Source organism: Toxorhynchites rutilus, chromosome 3 (assembly GCF_029784135.1).
Source record: "Toxorhynchites rutilus septentrionalis strain SRP chromosome 3, ASM2978413v1, whole genome shotgun sequence".
Lineage (NCBI taxonomy): Eukaryota > Metazoa > Arthropoda > Insecta > Diptera > Culicidae > Toxorhynchites > Toxorhynchites rutilus.
This window is the reverse complement of record NC_073746.1, coordinates 318,855,067-318,877,808: the sequence shown is the minus strand read 5'-3', so window position 1 is coordinate 318,877,808 and position 22,742 is coordinate 318,855,067.

The following is a 22,742-nucleotide window of genomic DNA, read 5'->3' as shown; positions in this document are numbered from 1 at the left end:
CATTAATTAGCGTCCTCATAGATAACCCTAATTGTTCATAGATAAACTTAATTCTATTGCAAATGGTCAGAAAATGTCATTAACCTCGCAAAATGTACCAAAATAATACAAAAAAATACGTAAACAATCGCTGAGGCGCGATTTTCTCCGATCGGAACGGAAAGCTGCCAATTTCTTTGACAGCACGCCACTCAAATTCGTTCCGCCGCACAGCCCCCAGAGGGCCTACCAGGCTTTGGCACTACTACGCGGTGGGTAAATCGGCAGGGATTTACATGCCCACTGCACCCAAATTAAGTGCCTTATTATTTCGCCCTGCCCTGGTTATTTCTGTTTATGTTTTTGTTTTTGACAATCCGCAACAAAAAAAAAGGTGTGCTTCACGCAATTTTACGAACAACTTCACACGAAACTCCGGCATTTCATGTCTTCCCCGAAGCCCGAAGTAATTGTTTGCAATTATTGTCCGGGAAGGAAGAATTTGCGTATTAGAGCCGACGGTGTGCTCTTGTTTTGACATGTTCCAATTGTTGGGGTTTTTGGTTGCGTTTTGTTTTTTGCTGTGTTTTTTAATTTGTAGCCGCCGACCGAAGGCGACGCAAATTTTCCCCGGTTGACTGACAGTGCCGCCCGTCACCGAGCAGGTTCTTAGGGTCTTAATAGGGCGTAGGTAATTTGTTAAATTATTTTCACCTCGCCATCGAAGAGGAGCGTTTTGATCTTTTTTTCGCTCTTTGTTTTTTTTGTTGTTCTTTTGGCGATGTTATTTTTGCGTGCTTTGGCTTTTTTCGTGGACCGATTCCGAAAATGCGTGCAATTGAGGTTAAGTTGAGTTTTTGCTAGCAAACGGGGAAGAAGAATTCTTTGGCAGAGATGGATTTAGGTATTTCTGTCCAGCGCCATCGTTAATTGATATGATGGGTTGAGTTGATCTCTGCTCCAGAGCCATCGCGATACAAAATATCATTGCATCAATGCATTCGGATGCTGTCATCATTCCTCGAAAATATGTTTTCTTCGAAATCGAGCAGTTTTGCTCCATTGCAGTCCCTCAAGCGGCGGTGGTCCAATTTTCAGCAATTATTTAAACACTTTTCTCACTAATAGCATGTAATTATTTGGTTAGCTTCGGACGACGGTGTCATTTATGGTTCCGTTTCTTTCTTTCCCCCACTTTAATAACAATTGTATGATACAACTATATTTAAGTCGATTACAATTGAAGCACAAAAGCTAATTGTTGAGGTGATCTTTAGACGAGTTGCCAGAGGTTCATTCCCACGCGTTGGGAAGGAAGTAAAGTTCATAATCGTGTGTTCTGTGATGGTTTGTTCCGGATTGAAGGGATCAGCTTTTTCAACGACAATCGAAAGAACAATGATTGATCTTTGATATCTGTGATTTTGGATAATTTTCTTGGGAAGGGAAATTCTTGTCAATCGAATGGCAGTTGGTATCAACGATCAATTATTGAACGAGCAGATCGTGAGTTTTCTATCAGATTAGATGTTGTCAGCTTGCGGAGCAATCTGCGGCATACAAAAATATTCAAACCAACATGGAAACACTTTCGCAATGAAAACGAGGTATAGAAATCGAAACGCAGTTTATTTTTCAAATTAACGTCATATGTCTATTCTCTGAATACAGGGTGTTAGGTCACTTAGTTCAAATACTTTAAGATGTGATTGAAGGTCATATTTTATGAAAAAAGTACCCTACTTAGAACGAATTCTGTTGCCTGTTGCTGTTATTTTGAAGTGACTAAGTTTGGTATTCAATGGAGTTGTAAAAATTGGAATTAGTGGCATTCTCACTCTCGACATTCTTCCGAAATGTGGAAGGTAAAAGTGACGAACCAGCCAAAAGTGTTGAAAGTCACTATAATACAAGAAAAAATAGTGGCATTAAGTACCATTTAAGAAGTAAAAGCCTTAAAATTTCACCAAGTCACACCTTCAAATATTGGCAATGAGTAACCTAACTCCCTGTATAATTCTAGTTAATCAAAGAGCTATGATTATGCCATATAGAGAAATTTTATTAACACTAAATTCGAAAAACAAAGAACGCGTTTTAATTATTTGGAAATGAGTAATTCGAGAAAGGGCAATTTTCGTTCCTGTTCATCCAGTTTTTTTTAAATGACAGTCCTTTTTTTAATCATGTATTTCTAAATTCAGACATCACGTCACAAAAACTTATTCTATGCAACTGTAGGAACCTTGTATCAATTATATACATACATATACAATTATATACTGAAAAAAACCAAATCAATAATGTCCGACGGTCGTAGTTTGTAAGCACAAAATTTATCATTTGTATACACTTTTTAAATTGTATATTATTTACAGATGTCAAAAATATACAAAAAAAATCGAGATGACATTGATGACTTTTTCATCAGTATGTAACGGGACATTTATTAAGGACTTGTCAACATTTTTTTAAAAAGACCACAGTTTTTTTTTAGATATTGAGTTCAAATTTATTCTGGTTGTAGCTCAAACTCTTTCATTTTAAGAATGAAAAACGATTTCGGTCATATGACCCGTTTACAACGATCGATCCGTTGGACCCTATTTTCCACTACTCAGTCACACATTTTGACCAGAATGCTGCGGATTTCGTGTTGGATGTTGTCTACAGAGCTCTTCTAAAGTTGCTGGCTTGTTGGCATAGACCAGTGATTTGACCTAGCCCCACAAAAAAATAGCGTCAAATCGCATGAACGAGGCGGTCAATAGACAAATCAATTTCTCGTTCACCAAATTTACTTTCAGTAAACACATTGTAACGAGCGCTGTATGGCAAGTGGCATCATCTTGTTGAAACCACATATCATTTATGTTGAGATCTTCCAATTCTGGCCAAAAATAGTATTCCAACACGTCGCGATCTGGATTACCATATATACAGAATAATCTGTATTTATACAGATTTTTGGGACTTTTAGAAACCAAAGATCTGTAGATCTTCTTCTTCTTCTTCAATGGCACTAACGTTCCTAGAGGAACTTCGCCGTCTCAACGTAGTATTACTTGCGTCATTTTTATTAGTACTTAGTTGAGATTTCTATGCCAAATAACACGCCTTGCAATGCATTCTGAGTGGCAAGCTCTAGAATACGCGTGATCACAGTGCAAGTCGGAGGAAATTTCTTTGACGAAAAATTCCCCCGACCAGAACGGGAATCGAACCCGAACACCCGGCATGTTAGTTATGATGCTAACCACTCGGCCACGGGTGCACGATCTGTAGATACAAACTTCAGATATTTTGAGTTTCATACAGAATATACAGATTTTTTTAAAATAACGTTTCTTTTTTTGTCAATAAGATGCTGAAGAGACTTGACGAAGGAGCTTTTGATTTTTGGAAATTTTATCGTAAAAGGGCCTGGAACCCCTATGTGGTTTGACGTAGGATCTATAGTGAAAAACGTACTTTTTCGATTATTTCACGCCATCCTCAAAAGATCCGAGATAAACATTTGAAAAAAAAATACTGAATGTGCATCTTACCACGGTGTATCAAGAAAAATTATCAAAAAAATATTTCATCAAAAATTTTAGTACTAAAAAAATATTTTAATTTTGAATTTTTTTTTTGAGATTTAAAGATTCAGTACTACTCTAATTCATATTTAAATGTGCTCTTACGGCTTTTCTAGATTGATAAATATCTTCAAGCTGTTTTTTTTTCAAATATCTAATAATAAAAATAAAATAATAGAAAAAAAAAATACACAGTACAAAAAAATGTTATAGATTTTCTGGCATTTCGAAATTTTGAAAAAAAAAAATAACTTTGAGACCACACATCCGATTTTTTTTAAATTTTAATCTTTCAATTGAAAACCACGAATACAATAAAATAATCGATTTCAAAAAAATATAAATAATAATGAAGACGATGAAGAAAATTATTTTTGTGTCACACAATGCTCTTAAAAATTCAGGAAAAATTTCGCCACATGTAGAAAAAAACACATATGAACGCATTTAAATAAAAATTTTAGCAGGAGTGGGTCTCAAAGTTATATTTTTTTTTTTCAAAATTTCGAAATGCCAGAAAATCTATAAAAAATTTTTGTACTGTGTTTTTTTTCTAATTTTATTTTCATTATTAGATATTTGAAAAAAAAATAGTTTGAAGATATTTGTCAATCTAGAAAAGCCGTAAGAGCACATTTAAATATGAATTAGAGTAGTACTGAATCTCTAAATCCCAAATTTTTTTTTTTCAGAATTTAAATATTTTTTTTAGTACTAAAATTTTTGATAAAAATTTTTTTGATCATTTTTTTTTATACACCGTGGTAAGATGTACATTCAGTATTTTTTTCAAATTTTTATCTCGGATCTATTGAGGATGGCGTGAAATAAACGAAAAAGTACATTTTTCACTATAGATCCTACGTCAATCCACATAGGGGTTCAAATAAACCACCAAAATTTCTTATTTAATATCCTTTACAATATTTGCCATACAGCTAGTGATTTGGTTTGGGGGCACTTTTTACTCCCTTACCCGGCCAGGCCCTTTGTTACATTATTTGATATGTTTATGATTGCCTCATGTATTTCACCTGAATCAACTAGTTTTGACGTAGGATTACTTTTTTCAATAAGGATACCAAATCAGAAAACATCTACCGTTTTTATGAAATAGTTCTACAGTTCATAACTATTTTTGCGGCGAGCCCATCGAATTGGAAATTCTCTGAGAATTGTTTGATATGTTATATATGTTATATATGTTATATATTCCCTAATCCTCAAACTGTTCAAATTCACAAATATTAGATACATTCGTTTTCCCATGCATTTGAACTGTGCATTTCTGTCTACCTACCCGTAGTTTCTATTCCGAGGTATGGAGGTAGACGGTATAATTTTTATATATCATTGCGAATGAGGGGTGCGTTAATCGCTCGCTAGAAATGTAAATGCAGTGATCTTTCGTACGGAAACTGTGGAAGAGTATTCCAAATTGACCTCGTCCGTTCATAACTTATTGGGTATAAATAAGCCATTCACGATTTTTAATACAGGGCGGACTCGATTATATACAGTTTCTGATTTCTTTTCACTGTATATATGTATGTATGTATGTATGTATGTATGTATGTATGTATATATGTATGTATGTATTTTTCGTTTTTGGAATATAAAAGAGAAATTTGATTTTCGATTTATCCCTTTAAAGTCAGAAAACACCTTTCTCACATGAAAAAAATAAATTTATCCAGATTCTCTCAGGAGATGATAGACGATCATATTCTATGAAAAAAATCCTGCTACGTATATGTTCGAATTTCAATAATGACATATTTATAAAACTTTTTTTTTTCTGTTTCGAACTCTGTTGCTTTAAACTGGCTCTATATTAAAAAGTACGCTACGGAAGACTTTTCTGTTGCTTTCAAGTAAAAGATGAGAAAATTTAGTACAGGATATAATAGTGGAACATATAAATTAGTGGATTTAAATCAAGGCGTTGTACCATAGGTGGACCGCAATGTTAAAATTGCTGTTCGGCCATTGCTCGTTAAAAAAACAAATTTGTTTACAAAACAAGTCGTATCTTTTGGTGACAAATGCATTTGTTGGCAAAATAGCTGCTCGCGCTTTATTGTCGAATCATAACAGTGCAGAAGGATGTTTTAGTATATCTTTCCGCCTTTCTTTCCAAGCAAAATGTACTTCTGTTTGGCTCCCATCGGCGGGGAAAAGAGTACTATCAGCTTACGGCGATGGTGACAAAAAATAACGCTGATTTCGCTCAGGTAGGAGGAGAATGCTGTGCATATACCGGGAAGGAGATCCGGAAAGGGCCGTTACAAGTAATTGGCTAGAGCAAAAGGAGGTTGTGCATTATATTCCACGAATATATATTTGCTTATTTTTTCCTTCAATTATTTTCCTTAGCGAGTTGACATTGAAATCATAACCACACACCCAAACAAAAAGTAAATAATTCTGAAAGTTACGTCTCGCTACTCGTCTCACGTCATGTCCTGAAAGTGTCAAGAACGAAACACCTATAGTTCAGCATCTTGATTTAAATAACATTTTGGAAGTGAAAAACTCAAAAGTTAATAAGTTTTAATGTATTATTATTGATTTTATCCTAAAAAATTATACTAAAGTAGATTGTTTCTATTAACTAAATTGAATCTCTCAACCGATCTACAATTTGTTCTTTGAGAGCCGACTTCTATCTTTCTTAATTTGGCTGCAATATCCATATAAACAATTCCTGGTAAAAATTCAAGCAAAATCTTCAAAAATCACTATTTTTACCTCTTTGTAAACGTAGTAGTCACTTAAATTTCACCTTAACGTTGAAATGTTACATTTCTTCTTGAAATATTAAAAAAATATATTTTTTTACAAACTGTATATAATCGAGTCCGACCTGTACTCAGTTCCACTCCAACTAGCGAGCAATCAGCAGTCTCACCTGATGCCACCTAATGTCACACACAACGAATTTGATCGACAAAAACTACAAAACCAAAATCGTTCCACGCGATGAATCGGTCTCTTTGGAGAGTGTAAGCATGCTACATTGAATTCCCCTGAATTGGTAGCCACCTAGTTCAGTAAGTTCTGTTTGTTGAAAACAGGGATTCTCGAAGTGGTCGATAACAGTTTCCAAGGTGTCATCATAAACGAAAACTTATTAATTACCACAAGTTCTAATTTGGAACTTTCAAGATACTGTATAAGTTGTGACACGTGAACCAATTTAATAAAAATGTCATTGTTGTGCGAACACATGTTCGTAAATGATGTCAAGTATACTCACTTGAACAATCGCTAAGTTTTTAAATTGGAAAGTTTTTTTTTGAACTAGAGATAAACAAAATTGGCTATCTGAGTCGAAGGTATCACTTCATTCTGGAAAAATGGCCTCTTGCCGAAAATAGTATGAGAATTACTGGTTTAAAACCTCCCTCAGGTGGAAGCGATCATCATCATTATTCATGAAAACGCGTGTAACGGGGATGTCTCAACCCTCTATATTTTTTAAGAACACATTGCACCTAACTAGTCAAAATAATTCTTCCCTTTTGTGTTGAAGAATTCTAATAAAACCATCAAAACTAACAGCAACTTCAATGACAGAAACATCATCTCTTTCAACAAGACGAATAATTATTCGAAAGGCCATTAAATTATCTCTGGGGAGAAACATTTAAGGCATGGGTTTCCAAATAAATTGTAGTACAACAGGGCATTATTACAAATATTTTTTCTTCATACTCAAAAAAAACGGTACTGTCCCGTTCAAAACAGTACGTTTGGTCAGCCTACCAATATTTGTGTACATCGCAAGGTATTTCTTGTATTGCGGTCTACCCATTTATATTTACTTTTCGTACACTCCAAAGTGAAAATATAAGTTTAACTCAATTCGTGAAACATTGAAACTCATCGTTAAATGAAACCTGGAGTGACTCAAACAATGAAACACTTTGAAACACCCCAATTCACTCAGCCTAATTTATAAACCTAAATACTTTATCTTACTGTCTTCAGCAATATATGTCCAGAATAATATATCAGCCATTACATGCCAAGCCGAGCTAGTGGTTCTCAGATTTTCGTCAAAAGTGGTAATTTTGTTCTTTATCGCAAAACATTAGACACGTATTTGTTTATGCCCATTTCCATTTTAGGGTGGTCCGAAAATAATTTTTTTTCCAGTTTTTCCCAAAAAATGACTTTTTTCAAAAATTCGCAACTTTTGAACCACTGAACCGATTTAGATTATCGACTTATCAAATTGAAGCCGATAAGCTAGCTTAAACAATATTGAACTTGCAAAAAAAATGCGGAATAATTTTTGAGTGCAGTAGGAGAGGGCGGGGCTAGTTGGTCATTTTTGAATAAATTTGGTTATAACTATGTAGTACAAAGTTTTGCGTTAGAATGTTATGTACCATAATGAAGCTTATCTTTTACCCTTTCAATGAAAAATAACCAGAGAATCAATTATTTGACATGTTTTGTTTTATTTAACGTCTTTATATTTCAGAATAAATTGACCAACTAACCCCACACACGGGGTAAATTGGGCAATAATAGGCATGTTATTTTTGAGAAAATAATAAGCGTTTTTCCATTAGAAGTTTCCTTCATTATAAAGATATTAATTAAATCAAAACAAAAACGGTTAACTAATATCATGTAGCATGTAATGGAACAAATTAATGAAAATCTTTCTTTCTTTCTTTGTTTTTAAGAGGCTTTAAACTTTGCAGTTCATTCGCCTCTAAAGTAATGAAAATTTCAAATTATCATAGTTGAAAATTAGTCAGACAATCTTTTCTAGCGATTTCGTCTCTCTTCCACTTTGCGGCGAACCAGAGATGCCAGATTTGAAGACATGTCTTCATTTTGAAGACATTTGATTTTGTGAAGACATTTTGAAGAGATTATGAAATATGTGAAGAAATTTCAATATGATAGCGTGCGTGGATTTTCAAAAGATATTATTTCCATGAAATTTGCCGAAAATATCGTCAAAAAAGTAGTGCTTTAGTCTCAGCGAACGAAGCGATCCGAGTACATATTCTCTCTAGAAGACATTAGTTCATTTGCGCTCGAAAATTCGAATGATTTTGACATGGAATTTATATTTTTTTAGCCCTACTATACAATAGATTAACCTAGATCTTTCAAACGACCACTTCACAAATCGAAGCTCTTCCGGTTACATGGATATGATTTGAGTTACAACCAAAATTCCAAAGCTAAAATAAACAAATAGTTCCGTTTCTTATGTGAATAACTTTCCTCCGATATTATGGTGAAGACATTTTCTCGTACCATGTCAAGACTTTTGAAAAAAATCACCTGGCATCCCTGCGACGCACAACCGCTTGCATTCTTGCTCGCATTTGTTTGATGACATTTGTACCGTTCGCCCCAAAATATATAGAAATAGCCTCCAGGTATGCTACGTTACTCAATGCATTATTGTGAGTTCTGATATTCAATGATGAATGATTTTTGGTGAAATCGGAACCATGTCCGTATTTTTTAACCTACTTAATAAAAAGTTTTTCCGATTTGCTTATTTTTTTGTATCAGCAATTCGCTATTTTTCATCCATAGATCGATAATTTTTTGGACGCTCAGATTCCAAGATATCGTCACTGACCAACTTACCCATATGACCAACTAGCCACGCCCTACCCTACGGCACTCATGGCCGTCAAAGTGTTAATATGTCTCATAGAAATGCTAACGTGTTACGCTAAGAGGTATTGGAAGTGTGAGTCTCCAGAGAATTAAGACTTGAATTGGACCTTTCTAACTATGCTAAATAAAGCCTTCAGCTCCTTGTGAGAATAATGGTTTTTTACCCGCCTACATATTAGGTACAACCCAATCAACATGTGTAATCATCCAAATTATTTTTATTTTTCAAACAACCTTTTCATGCTTACGAATATGTAATTGTAAAATGTAAAAATAAAACAGAAAACATTTGACCCATTCCAGAGTTATGCGCATATAAATCGAAATATAAATCAGGTAACTCTGGAATGGAATGGAATGGAAATGTGTTTTGATCAATGATCAATTTCGATAATGAATTTTTATCCAAAAAATAAGCGACCTTATTGTAAAATTGGAAACATTTCCGACAAGAATCATCAGTTGAATTTGTGATGTGATTTTCACACGAAATCCAATCATCCGAATGTAACAAATACCCGAATGCAACAGGTACCCGGATGGAACATCTAATCGAATGACCATCCACTCGAATGCGACATTTATCCGAATATAATCTGTCGGCACAAAATTCGTAGAATTCAATATTGAAATTTGTAAAAAAAAACAAAAAAAAAATGCAAATAATGGGTTGGAAGTAGGATTGGGCGATCTTTATAAAAAGATCGATCTTATCGAAACGATTTTCCAAACGGCCTTGGGATCGATCCACTGATTGAATCGGTACCAAAGAATCGATCTCTGCTGAATCGATCTTTGCCGAATCGATTTTTGAAAAATTAAAAACTTTTTTTCGATTTATATGTTCATTCTATATGAATGTCGTCTTTTCTTTAAACGGAACAGGGAATACAAAATTCAGTTTGCTATTCAAACATCAAAAGTATTTTGTTTTGTTTCTCAGCATGAAGACCACAACCACAGGGCATTTTCTTTGTGCCGTCAGGTAGTCGTTTTATTAAATAAATTAATTGAAAAAAGCATTCTTAGAAATTGAACAACCACCCAGCACTCAGCTGACAATGATACCATAAAAGTCAATCGTGCCATACATCTGTCATTTAGTCGAAGCCGATTCTTGTTTTTGGCGCCAGTTCTAGAATACAACCATTCGCCTGTAATTGATGTCAACATCAGGTTCAGTGATCCTATCCGCAACCGGTTACAGTTCATCCCCTCAGTAGCTGCCGCTAGTTCTGTCTCTGTCAGCATTTTTACAGAAGTAAATCGTAGAAGAAGTGATCCAAATGTTGATATTATGTTTAAAAAAAATGTTAGGTGGCCTTCGGTGAGATAAAAAATCGATGTATACTGAAAAGCAAATCTACAAAAAGATCGAAAAGATCGAAAGCAAAAAAAAACGATTTTTTCGATTTTCTCGGGTACGAAAGACCGACCCAAAAAATCGGAAATCAGAATGGAAAAGATCGATCTTCTAAGAATCGATTCGAGATCGCTCAATCCTAGTAGGAAGGAGATAAAAGTATTATAACAAAAAATTATGATAATACAGTAAAACCTTTTTTGTGCGATCGTACAAAACTTAGACGCTACAGATTAAAAAACAAATTTTGCTCTGTCGATGGCTACTGGGGGGTCTCCGTAGCCACATTGGTTACGCGTTCGCTTAGTAAGCGATCGATCGTGAGTTCAAAACTCAGGGCCCTCATTGACCATCTTTGTGTTGTTACAGAATAGCTACGTCCATGCAAAAATCATCAGCGATGGAGATCGATCCACGGTCGAAATAAGATCGATTCATCCATACAACTGCTCTGCCCTGCAGACACATCGGGCTACTGTTCTATAAATAACTCAACAATGATCAATCAACTGTCTCCGCTGTCCGGTGGTCCAACTGGATAATGAACAGAAAGAATAACTCTTACGCCTAAATGGCTACTGTGTGAATGTACCATATGTAATGGTATAGAAGGAATACTGGCGAATGGCAACTGTGTAATGTGCTAATTATAGATATGATAACCATGTGACATGTACACGATTAAAATTCGGCTCTGTTACAGCTAAAATGCTAATGAGTCTTAAATAAATAAATGGGATAAAAAAAAATATATATTCGGCTACTCGTTCAGTCTGATCGGATGGTTTTTAGTGTCAAGATGTCGTCTTCTGGTAACAATTTCAACATTTCTCGTCGTCGATTGCTTCCTCTGGGGTGCGTGAAGTGCAAAATTTGGAGGAACTTAAAGAGAAAAATAACTTGGATTTTCAACAGCATCAAATGTCGTAATGTTTGAGTTGTGCATGAAGAATTTTGTTCACCGTTTAAAACGCGTTATCGAAAAAAGGGGCGATCACATCGAAAATGTCCTAAAATAAATCGGTTCACTTCTGTAGAAGTTACTAAAATTTGTTGTGTGAGCGTTTAATCTGAAAGACCCTGTAGAATGAACTGCGCTGCGGTGGCGTTAATACGTAAGTATCATTTTTTTCTTACCAATTCATTCCACATTTCTTTTTCTCAAGACATTTCATGTTTTTATGTTATTATTTTCAAAAAAATTTTCGAAGCCCGTGTTCATTTCTGAATAATATCTTAACCTTAGAAGGTAATAAAAAGGCATGTTAATTTTGCCTACACTAATTTTTATAAAAATGAATCACAGAAGGTCTCATAATTTGCGATAAAGAACAAAACTACCACTTTTGACGAAAATTTGAGAACCACTATATCGGTTTGGCATGGAACGGCTATATATATATATATATATATATATATATATATATATATATATATATATATATATATATATATATATATATATATATATATATATATAAGAAATGTCGTATATTGTCAATATATGGTAACACTTAAAAATATCTTGTGTTGTACTTATCGCATCGGGTCATACTATACGGCTATTTAAAGACTGTGCTACAAGTGTCGTTTTGACAGTGTTGTGATTGTCCTTTTCAGTCTCAAGTTATAGCGCGTCAAAGATGGAGTCCACCTAGCAATAAATTCGCCATATTTTACGTTCTTACTACCTGCGAGGTAAAACCGCAACGAAGGCGGCCGAAAAAATTCGTGTACTGTAACGATTCGCACAGCACAGCGTTGGTTTGATCGATTCCGTTCTGGTGTAGTGGCTGTCGAAGATACACCCCGTACTGGTAGGCAAATCGTCGTGGAAACCGATGAAATCGTTGAAATCATCCTAGTAGACCGCCATGTGAGCACTTGCTCGATTGGCCAGGAACTGGGTATAGACCATAAAACCGTTTGGAACAATTGGCAGAAGATTGGATTCCAAAAAAAGCTGGATGTATGGGTGCCACACGAGTTGACGCAAAAAAAATCTTTTAGACCGAATCAACGCCTGCGATGAACTGCTGAAACGGAACGAACTCGACCCATTTTTGAAGAAGATGATGACTGGTGATGAAAAGGGGATCACGTACGATAACCTAAAGCGAAAAAGTCGTGGTCGAAGCGCTGTGAGCCGGCCCAAACCATCGCCAAGCCCGGATTGACGGCCAGGAAGGTTTTGCTGTGTGTTTGGTGGGATTGGAAGGGAATCATCCACTATGAGCTGCTCAACTTTGGCCAGACCCTCAATTCGGTTCTCTACTATGAGCAGCTTGACCGTTTGAAGCAGGCCAGCGGCCAGAAATGATCAATAGGAAAGGTGTTGTTTTCCACCAGGACAACGCTCGGCCTCACACGTCTTTGATGACCCGCCAGAAGCTACGGCAGCTCGGATGGGATGTCCTATTGCACCCACCGGATAGTCCGGACCTGGCTCCAAGTGATTATCATCTCTTCCGGTCCATGCAAAACGCTCTTGATGATACTAAGTTGGCCTCCAAAGAGGAATGCGAAAACTGGCTGTCTGAGTTTTTTGCAAATCAGGAGGGGTGGCAACAAGTTTGCGAACAAAACGGCGCATATTTGACTTAAATTTGATAATTTTAATTATGTTGAATAAAGCGTCAAATTTCGATCAGAAATACGACATTTCTTTTTCCCCAACCCTATATATAAATGGATTTCTGTCTGTCTGTCTGTCTGTCTGTCTGATTCTTATGGACTCAGAAACTACTGAACCGATCGACGTAAAAATTGGTACGTAGGGATTTTTGGGGCCGGGGAAGGTTTTTACGATAGTTCGAGACTCCTCCTCCTCTCTAAGGGGGGGCTGCCATACAAATGAATCACAAATTTCAGCATAACTCGAGAACTAATCATGCTAATTCTAATCTATCATATTTTCTGTATCAATCATTTATTCCATGTAACGGAGAAACATGTTATTTGCAAGTGGTTGAAAATCTTGAACTAGAATTGTATCTGAAAATAAACTGATATTATAATGATGAGTTTTGGTAGAAGTAATAGGAATTTTATAGTAAAAGGTTAATTCAACGGGGTCGATTAGAAGATCAATCAATGAACAGTTCTGCGATTGAACCCATGAACTTGCGCTTAGTAAGAAAACATGAATGTTCGAAGGTATTGATAACAAAAATCAAATTTTGGACGGGACGAAGTTTGCCGGGTCAGCTAGTACGAGCTAAAAAATGTTTGAAACAGTTTTTTTTTTCAACGGATTTTACTCGGTCCTGAATTGTATGAAGTGTATTTTGTGCATATCACATTTCTGGTTTACTCGATAAATCGACAATTGCCTCCTTAATATCTGCACAAAACCATCTATGTTATTGTCAACACATTTGAGATTCAGTTCAATCTCTGCAGAAATCTCTTAGTTACAATGCCTCGGACCTGATCGGAGATCTGAGTGGGTATCCAGTTACAACAATGTACTCCAACTCTGTAGAGGATGCCAGTGAATGCAAAGAATCCGAACGAGATGAACATGTTTGACCTGTTAATAAAGTATCAGAGGCATTTCAGCTGATCCTAATCGGCTGCGGGCATAGTTTCCCCCCGATGAAAGCTTGTTGAACGTCTCAATCACCCCATCCCACATTAATAAACACTGAGTGGGGAACATTGACGTTCTCAACACTCATCCCATGACGAGGCTCATCAGCGTCTAATGAGGTTCACGATCCTTCCGGCACATCCGACGCACGAAGAAAGTTCTGACAGTGCACTCGCAAATGCGTGGGAGATCTCAACCAAAAGCACCCACCCTGGGCCTGGGCCTGGGAGACGAGATGGGTGAGATGGCGGTGGCAATGGCACGACAATGTGGCATGGCGCAACCGATGCTTTAATTGATACCAAATGAGTTCATTAAGAGGTACAAAACTTGTTCGCAAAGGTCTTGAGAAATTGTCCACATTCCGAGGGGCCGCTCTGCTCGGCTAAGTCTGCCTCGCTCGATAAGAGGGCACAAAAAAAAAAGAAACAAGTCGAGCATGCCATGCTTTTTTTTAGACCCAGCAGCGATTTCCTACAATTAAAGTTTGATCGAGCTTAATCGGGTGCTTGCTCGCAGCAGGCGGCGACCGTTGAGCTCACTTCTAGCTCAGTGATGTGATGAGGCGTTTCAAATTCAATGCCAACTATTTTAGGTTCGGTTGGCGATTATCGGCCGCTTATCGCGCTCACGCCTATTCTGTCGCCGGTCGCGATTGCCACAAAGTGTTCAAGGACAGGTGCGACGAATAGTCTTTTTTTTTTGTTTTGTTTCGGTTTTGTGGATCATATAGGAAGTGGTTTCGTGTTTCTGGGCAATAAAGCTCGGCCATTGTTTATGGGGTGATAGTGGAATCGAAAACGAAAAGGTTTGATTTATAACCTGATCAAGCGGAATTCTACTGTGAGGCGCCCAATAATTGGCGATTTAATCGGCCGGCTTGAGTTATGAGGCTAATTTGGCTTCTGGAAACCGCGATTTTCGTGGGAATAATTTTGATTAAATGTCCCCAACCACATTAAGCACTGATTTTTACACTGATTAGTCCATAACTAACCGCTCTTTTCATCAAATTTGATTGGATATAGGTTTCCTGCGTAATGATTTCTTTCGATAATTAGGATGCATGTGTGTTCTGTTCGGCTCATTTCCTACATCCTCAATTAGTGTGGTTCACACTTAATTTTTTGGATCTGATTTATTCAATTTGTGGCTTATTTACATGTGTTTCGGAAATAATACCGTAAATTGGAGCTGACAATATTGCAACACGTTTTCTACTATTATGGGACACATTTTGATGAAAACAAATCTTTTGCTGTCAACAAATCAACAATTGTCGCAACAATCGCTGGAAGGAAAAAAAATCACAACAGAACAACAAATCTCAACAAACCGACAGCAAATCCGATTCCATCCGAAACAAGCGCATTACAAACGATTACAGCACCATGAAATATGATTAATGACCTGATCTTGTCACACCACTTTGCCGGCTGCTACCGTTGCCGAATAATCGTGTGCGGCAGGTCGTGTTATTCTTTCCCTATCAGGCCCTCGCTGCACTTCCATTATTAAATCCGAGAACCAGAAGCGATCATCGCCGCTTAAATTACGACCATCAGATTGAAATCGAGAGTGTTTTATATCATCTCGGCAGAACGGAAGGGATGCCCAACCGACGGATAGTTGGTTGATCTGGCTGAAAACTGGAACAACCCTTTCCCCCATCATCTTCCCATCGGAGCAGCAGCAGAAGCAATATTGCACGCTCGAATAGCGGATGGCACACACACACACACACACACACTTTCCGAGATTGGTCTAATTAACGCTCGGAGTCATAAATAAGGCCTAAATCACGATCCGATGCGATGACAAAACTCGCGGAGGTTCTTCCCGCGGTTACCCAATCCACACGGATGCTCACTCTTGGCAAAGAACAAGGCTTCTGTCTCACGACCTAACCGACAACTTTGCAACTGTGCAATCCAAGCGAAACAGAATATATGTGTGCGGCATTCTCACAGTTTACCGTTTCTGGTGTCGAAACGTGGCGTCAATAACCGAAGGGGAAAACTCTGTGAGAATACTTTACTAAATTCTCTGTCCGACGGCAAACTTTCGTTAGCACATATCCGATGGCCACCATAATCGATTGATTGATGTGCCATATTGTTATATTGCTTCATTACCCCCATCTCTCCGGATAATCTTTCCTTATTTTACGACGAAGTGGGATCTACAGATGCAACTTAGTCTCCTCCATCCTACCATACCGGGCGGCAGCACACACATTATGCAATTGTTGGTAATCCAGCAAAGGAACAAAATCAATTTGCCATTTCCGACCGACGCACGTGAGATTTATGAGCTTTCCGAGGGCCCTTGTCCAACGGACCTTTTCCGAGGCCAACGCCGCAGCGAACTCTCACGTCATTTATTGGAAAAGAAATGTAATTTATTCTCACAAACTGACCAGCACCGAAAAAAAAACATCGTCCGGGGCGGTTTTTATGGGCGCAATTCTATGTTATTATGCGAAATTGGATTTTATATTTTTGTGTTGTGCACGATAAAATGTGACACTTTGTAGGTGGAGAAGTGTCATATAAAAGTCGCATTACCGAGCAAGCTGGGTGGGACAGAGTCATCAAAGTGTGACATGTTTACATTTTATTTTTTCGGAGTCTGGGGAAAAATATCGAAGTAAGTGACTTCAGCCAATGCCAAGCGACGAACCGATTCAAATCTCCACGCATATTACAGCTTCTCTCCCGTGTAAAATCGTTTAAACCGAGGCTAATTAAATTTGACATTTCGAAAAATGTGTTTTGTGCGTCTAGACGTAGTCCCGGCAGTAGTTACTCATCGGCCGACGCGCGTGCTTGCTTCGAGCTAATTAGGCAGCAAGCTGCCTGTCATTGTCTTCCTCCAGGGAAAGAGACGCCGGAATTTAACAATTGCTGTTGCGGTTCGAACGAACATGAAATCGATTGTGATTAAACTCGCGTGCCCGGTTACGCAAATCAATACCGCGCGCGCACAGGGAAGGAAAAAACAGAACGACTCGAAGAAGTCAAATCACGCATTTGAATCAACTCAAGCTGGGATGAGTACAAGACTCGGAGGGAGGGATCACGATCTTCTTGTGCGGGAGGCTTCGAACTGATTGCAGATGTTTTAATGAGGGTGATTGAACGTTTGCCAGACGCGTGCCTTTCGAAACCCGGGGGAGAAAGCGAAATGTTGAGCATATGTCATATGCTTGGGGCTTGTTGAAGCATCGTGTGATCGTTTAGTAATCATTCAATTGCGTAACCCTGATTGCGTTTTTTATGATTTGAAACAGATTCACTATAGTTTCGAGAATGTTCTATAAAAATTTAATTATTTAAAATATTTTTTTCATATTTTTTAGATTTTTATTTCCATCTTTTAATCTTTTAATTTATTATCTTTATCTCTTCCAGTCTTTTACCCTATTCCTCTTTTCTTTTTTTTTCTTTTCCTCATCTCTTCTTCTCCACCTTCTCTCATTTGTTGTTTTCCTCTTTTCCGCTTTTTATCTTTCAATTTTTACATTTCTACCCCTTTTCTTTTTTCCTCTTTCCTCTGTTCACCTTTTCTTCATTTCCTGTATTCCTGTTTTCCTGTTTTGCTCTTTTTTCCTCTTTTCCTCTTCCCCTAATTTTGTTTTTCTTATAATCTTTTTATCTTCTTTTTCCATTTCGCTGTTTTCTCATTCTCAATTTTCCTTTTTTCATCTTTTCCTCCTTTCTTCTTTCTTACTATTCCTTTTTCCTTTTCTCCCCAGTTCCTCTTTTCCTCTTATTTTTTTTTCTTTTTGCTTTTTTCCGATTTTCCTGCATTTCTGTTTGCCTATTTTCCTGTTTACTCTTTTGATCTTTCCCTCATTTCATCTTTTCTTTGACACTTTCACTCTTACCCTTTTTTTCATTTATTTTCCTTTTTCATTTTTCTCCTCTTCTTCTCTTTTTTTCTTCTTTACTCTTTTGTACTCTTCCTCTTCCTGTTTTCCTCTTTTCATATTGACGTAGGATTACGTCTTTCGGGAACATATTGGGGTACAAATTGAAAATCGAACATCGAGTGCATCATAAAAATTGCCCAATTTCAAACGCTTACTGCTCAGTCTTTTCATGATGGATTGATAGAACTTTCTCGTCAATCGATTTCGGTACTTCATAGCAATTTTTTATATTGAAGAAAATAATATATGTCATGAAACATCTTCGCTAAGCTCAAATGCATAGATTTTCGGGCTAGGTTGCATCTAAAACCTATATATTCCAAACGAAAATCAAAATGACAGATCCAGAAAACCAGTGAATATGCACAAATGTACTTTCGTTCTTCAATATGTTTTAAAGTTCATTTTTCCACCCAGTGTCATTTTCATCTTGATTATTCAAGATGCCAGAATTGAATTTCATTTTAGCCAAATGAATATCAGCTGTTGTTTACATTTAACATGAGGCCGCTGTGTGCGGTTGGTTTTTATATATGCCGTTGTTACCGTCTCGCCAAACAAAATCCTGCGCGACTTCTTACAAAGTTCGTTTCATCGAACTCTGGCGTTTTTGTTCTCTAAATGGTCCAGCCTGACTATTTTTGGAATTTTTGAATTTTGACTCAAAATCAATGCCAGAACGAATATCGTTTCGGATGTGATGAATATCAAATTGTTGCTTTTGATATTCCAAGTATAAATAACAGCGAAGTTTCGAACCCCACTCAATGCCGCATTCATTCGCTACAGCAAATTTGTTCATGCATCAGCGATATGAACAAAATGAACTCGTTTGTTATTGTCATCAATATAATGAGGAAATAAAAAATAAATAAAAAATGAAATAAAATCATATTCGTTACTCGTGAATATTTGTTGATATTCTAACACACTGTTGACAACACATGCGGCGGGTACCTAAGAGAGACGTCAAAACCAAGTTGCCTTGGGGAAATCGACATTGCAAATACATAAAAGTAGGGGAGCTTTTGCTCCCACCGAAATGTGTTCCCTAAAGGAAAAGGAAAAGGAAAAGGAAAAGGAAAAGGAAAAGGAAAAGGAAAAGGAAAAGGAAAAGGAAAAGGAAAAGGAAAAGGAAAAGGAAAAGGAAAAGGAAAAGGAAAAGGAAAAGGAAAAGGAAAAGGAAAAGGAAAAGGAAAAGGAAAAGGAAAAGGAAAAGGAAAAGGAAAAGGAAAAGGAAAAGGAAAAGGAAAAGGAAAAGGAAAAGGAAAAGGAAAAGGAAAAGGAAAAGGAAAAGGAAAAGGAAAAGGAAAAGGAAAAGGAAAAGGAAAAGGAAAAGGAAAAGGAAAAGGAAAAGGAAAAGGAAAAGGAAAAGGAAAAGGAAAAGGAAAAGGAAAAGGAAAAGGAAAAGGAAAAGGAAAAGGAAAAGGAAAAGGAAAATAATGAATTGTATAACTGGGAAGTTTGCATTGTTTCGTTAGTCGAAACTTCACATGTTCCAATCCTTCCGGGAGCTGTGAACGCGCCTTGCAAATTGAGAAAATACAGTGAACAAGAATTGCACCGTTCTTGCAGGTTCTTAAAAGCATATAAATAAAAATGGAAAACAGAACAGAACATTATTAGGCTTCAGGTGATTACTATAATTCGAGAATTTCAATTCATGAAATATGATCTTTTCTCCGTTTCATAATATTAATTCTGTTTTTTCAAGTACATTCGAAGCTTGATTGGATCATCATCACGAAGTTGTTAAATCGAATGAAATGTTTTCCTGTGTCAACTCGAACGAATGTTAATAAAATGCGAACCCAGCATTATGGTACTCCAACATTCGGCTCACTCAAAAATAAGTTATCAACCAAAAATCTTCGCCCAAAAATCGTCTCGTCGAACAGCGAAACGTCAAATCGATGCTCGTAAAGATCGATATTTAATTAAATCCTAAATTTACCCAATGGCCCGGACCGTCCCCAATTCCAAAAATGTGTCCATGTTGAGTATGTGCTGAAATCCCAAATGAGCACACAAACTCTCCCCCTCGCGCTTGACAACATTGTCATCGAATTGTGCGCCAATAAACTCGCGGCTTGATGAGTGGCTGCAATCACGGCGACGATAAAACAAAACCACGAACACCACGCAAAAGTACAGAACGCGTAATTGAATTAATGCCATCGGACCTCCTACTCTTCTTCCGAGCCAAGAGGGGGTTGTCATCGAACTGCGGGCCATTTTCGCAGGGGGAGAGAATGTCCGGAAACGCCGATCGCTAATTGGTGGTTTTTAGTTGGGTAAATAATATTTGGGTTCGTCACTTTGCATTCGGAGCGGGCGAATCCTTCGAATGAATAGAAAATAAGCACCACTCGGAAGGCCATTTTCTCCAATTACGGCGACGAATGCTGAGCAATTAATTGTCGCACACCAACGAGGCAAAATGATAAACCGTCAAATTATCGTCATCCTGTCCTGTCGGGGTGCTGACAAGGAGCGAGGAGCGGAGAGGTTCCCTGCGAGGGGTATATCATTAATTTAATTTAATTTAATTGTGGCAGTCGAAATTTATTCTCAGCTCCCTGCAGTACACACATGGAGCAGCACGGATCGAAACAACGGAGCCGAGAACCAAACGATTTTTTTTTTCGGGAAACGATACATTTTAACAAGGAAAAATGACCATTTACGGTTGCTGGCCGAACCGATCGGTCATACGGGGCCAAGCGTGAATCCCTTGCTTTCCGACCGACGGGACACAGTAGCAGTTTCGAACCTGAAAGCCAGGCGGGAAAAAATCAACTGAAATTTATTAATGACAGTACATAGTGCTTCTGTTTTTTCGATTCGTTCGGAGCCTGATGTCCAGGGAGCGCTTCTGAGTGTGGTGAAAAATCTACCCATTGAGATGGTCAAAATGAAATGCTTGTAGCGCAGCATGAGTTTCGCACGCGCAACGCCACAAAATCCGATCATCCCTCGCTCGGATGGTTCACAAGGATTTTAATTAAAATTCCTGCGACACACACCACAAATGGTCGCGCTCTGTCGGTGTGCTTCCACACTCCACACTCGGCCAGTGGACGGTTGGAATGGTGTTCAATCAATTTGATGTCGATCGTCGCATGTCTCGATCCGTGTCTGCGCGCGGTCGGAATTCGTGATCTGAACCAGAAGCCCGATTCTGCTGCACCATGTTTTGGCTCCTCGCATCGTTATCATCTTAATTAAGGATGTTGAAAGCGAGGTTGGAAGAGTAAGAAAAAAAAAGAATATTAGAGACGGATTAATATTTGGAAATGATTGATTAATCACGCTGTTCGTCGCAGCTCGCATAAGCTCGCAACAACCTAGAATTAGCCCTTCAGAATGGTGTCAATATTACTCGATCCGGCATTGTTGCTAATAACGCTACAAATTGGTATAATCTTATGGCCAATAACAATTGTTATTAAATTTTTTACGATCGCTCAGAATAGTTTTATGCGTCCCGCGCTGCGTGTGGTGCGCTGTGGAGAGAAACTGGTAGCCTTAGTTATATCTCTACGTGACAATATTTAAATTGAAACAAGGCCAGGTGTGGATTGCGGTTGCGATTGGGAGACACGCTAGACACGAAAGCGTTCCGATTGCCCCGGTGCCAATCAGTATCTGCGGGTTGCTATCGCTAAAGTTGAATAATGAAAACCCCTTTGCTAAACAGCACAGTGCTTAGACTGCCTCCCGCTGATTAAGCAAACACACAACCCCACGGAATGGCTGTTTTATTGGAACATTGTTCTTGCCGACTAATTACCAGCCGGAGATAGCAGAATGGTTGTCCTGTGTCATGTCCTACATTCGTGAGGATTTTTTTTCTCTTGCACGATCAACTGATCGCGTGGCTCGACCTTCCGTGGCTCGGCCCAACTGTTGTGTAATCGGGGTAGGTGGTGATTGTAACAAGCGGAATCGAAGGTTTTGATTAATTCAGAAGCTAAACATGTCCAAATATTTTCCCGAACAGTGAGGACGATCCACTCGTTTCACAGTTCTGTTTCATTTGTTCTATTAGGATCTCATCTTTTCACGCATCTGATACTTCTTTCGTAACTTTATTATTCAATCAGCCTAACAAACTATTTTCGATAATTACATTTTTTGCTTTGTAAAAATGAAACGCAATAAAGAGTTTGTGATTTTGATTAGAAAAAATATATCAAAGATTCCTGATTTTATAAATATCTCGCAATTCAAGTCAAGATTTAATTTCCAAATACAGGTCGGACTCGATTATCCGGAGACTCGACTATACGGGATTCGATTATCCGGAGTATTTTATTTATGATTTTCTGAAATTTTGAATAATTTGTTTAATAATTCCATATTTAATAACTAAAGGGTGTGTCACATCAAATTGCATCACGGAAAAAACGCTGTAGAAATTTAATTTTTAGGAATTATATCTTCAGCTTTCGCTTATAATCAGATAAGAGTGTATAGATCACGTTGGCCATGCTTCACTGTCAATTTTTCGTAAATTTGGAAAAATGTCGTCGAACGAAAAAGAGCGTCGTGAATTAATCCTGCGCACTCATTTCGAGAATCCGGAGTTGTCACATAGGGACATCGGTAAGATGTTGGGAATCGTCCAAT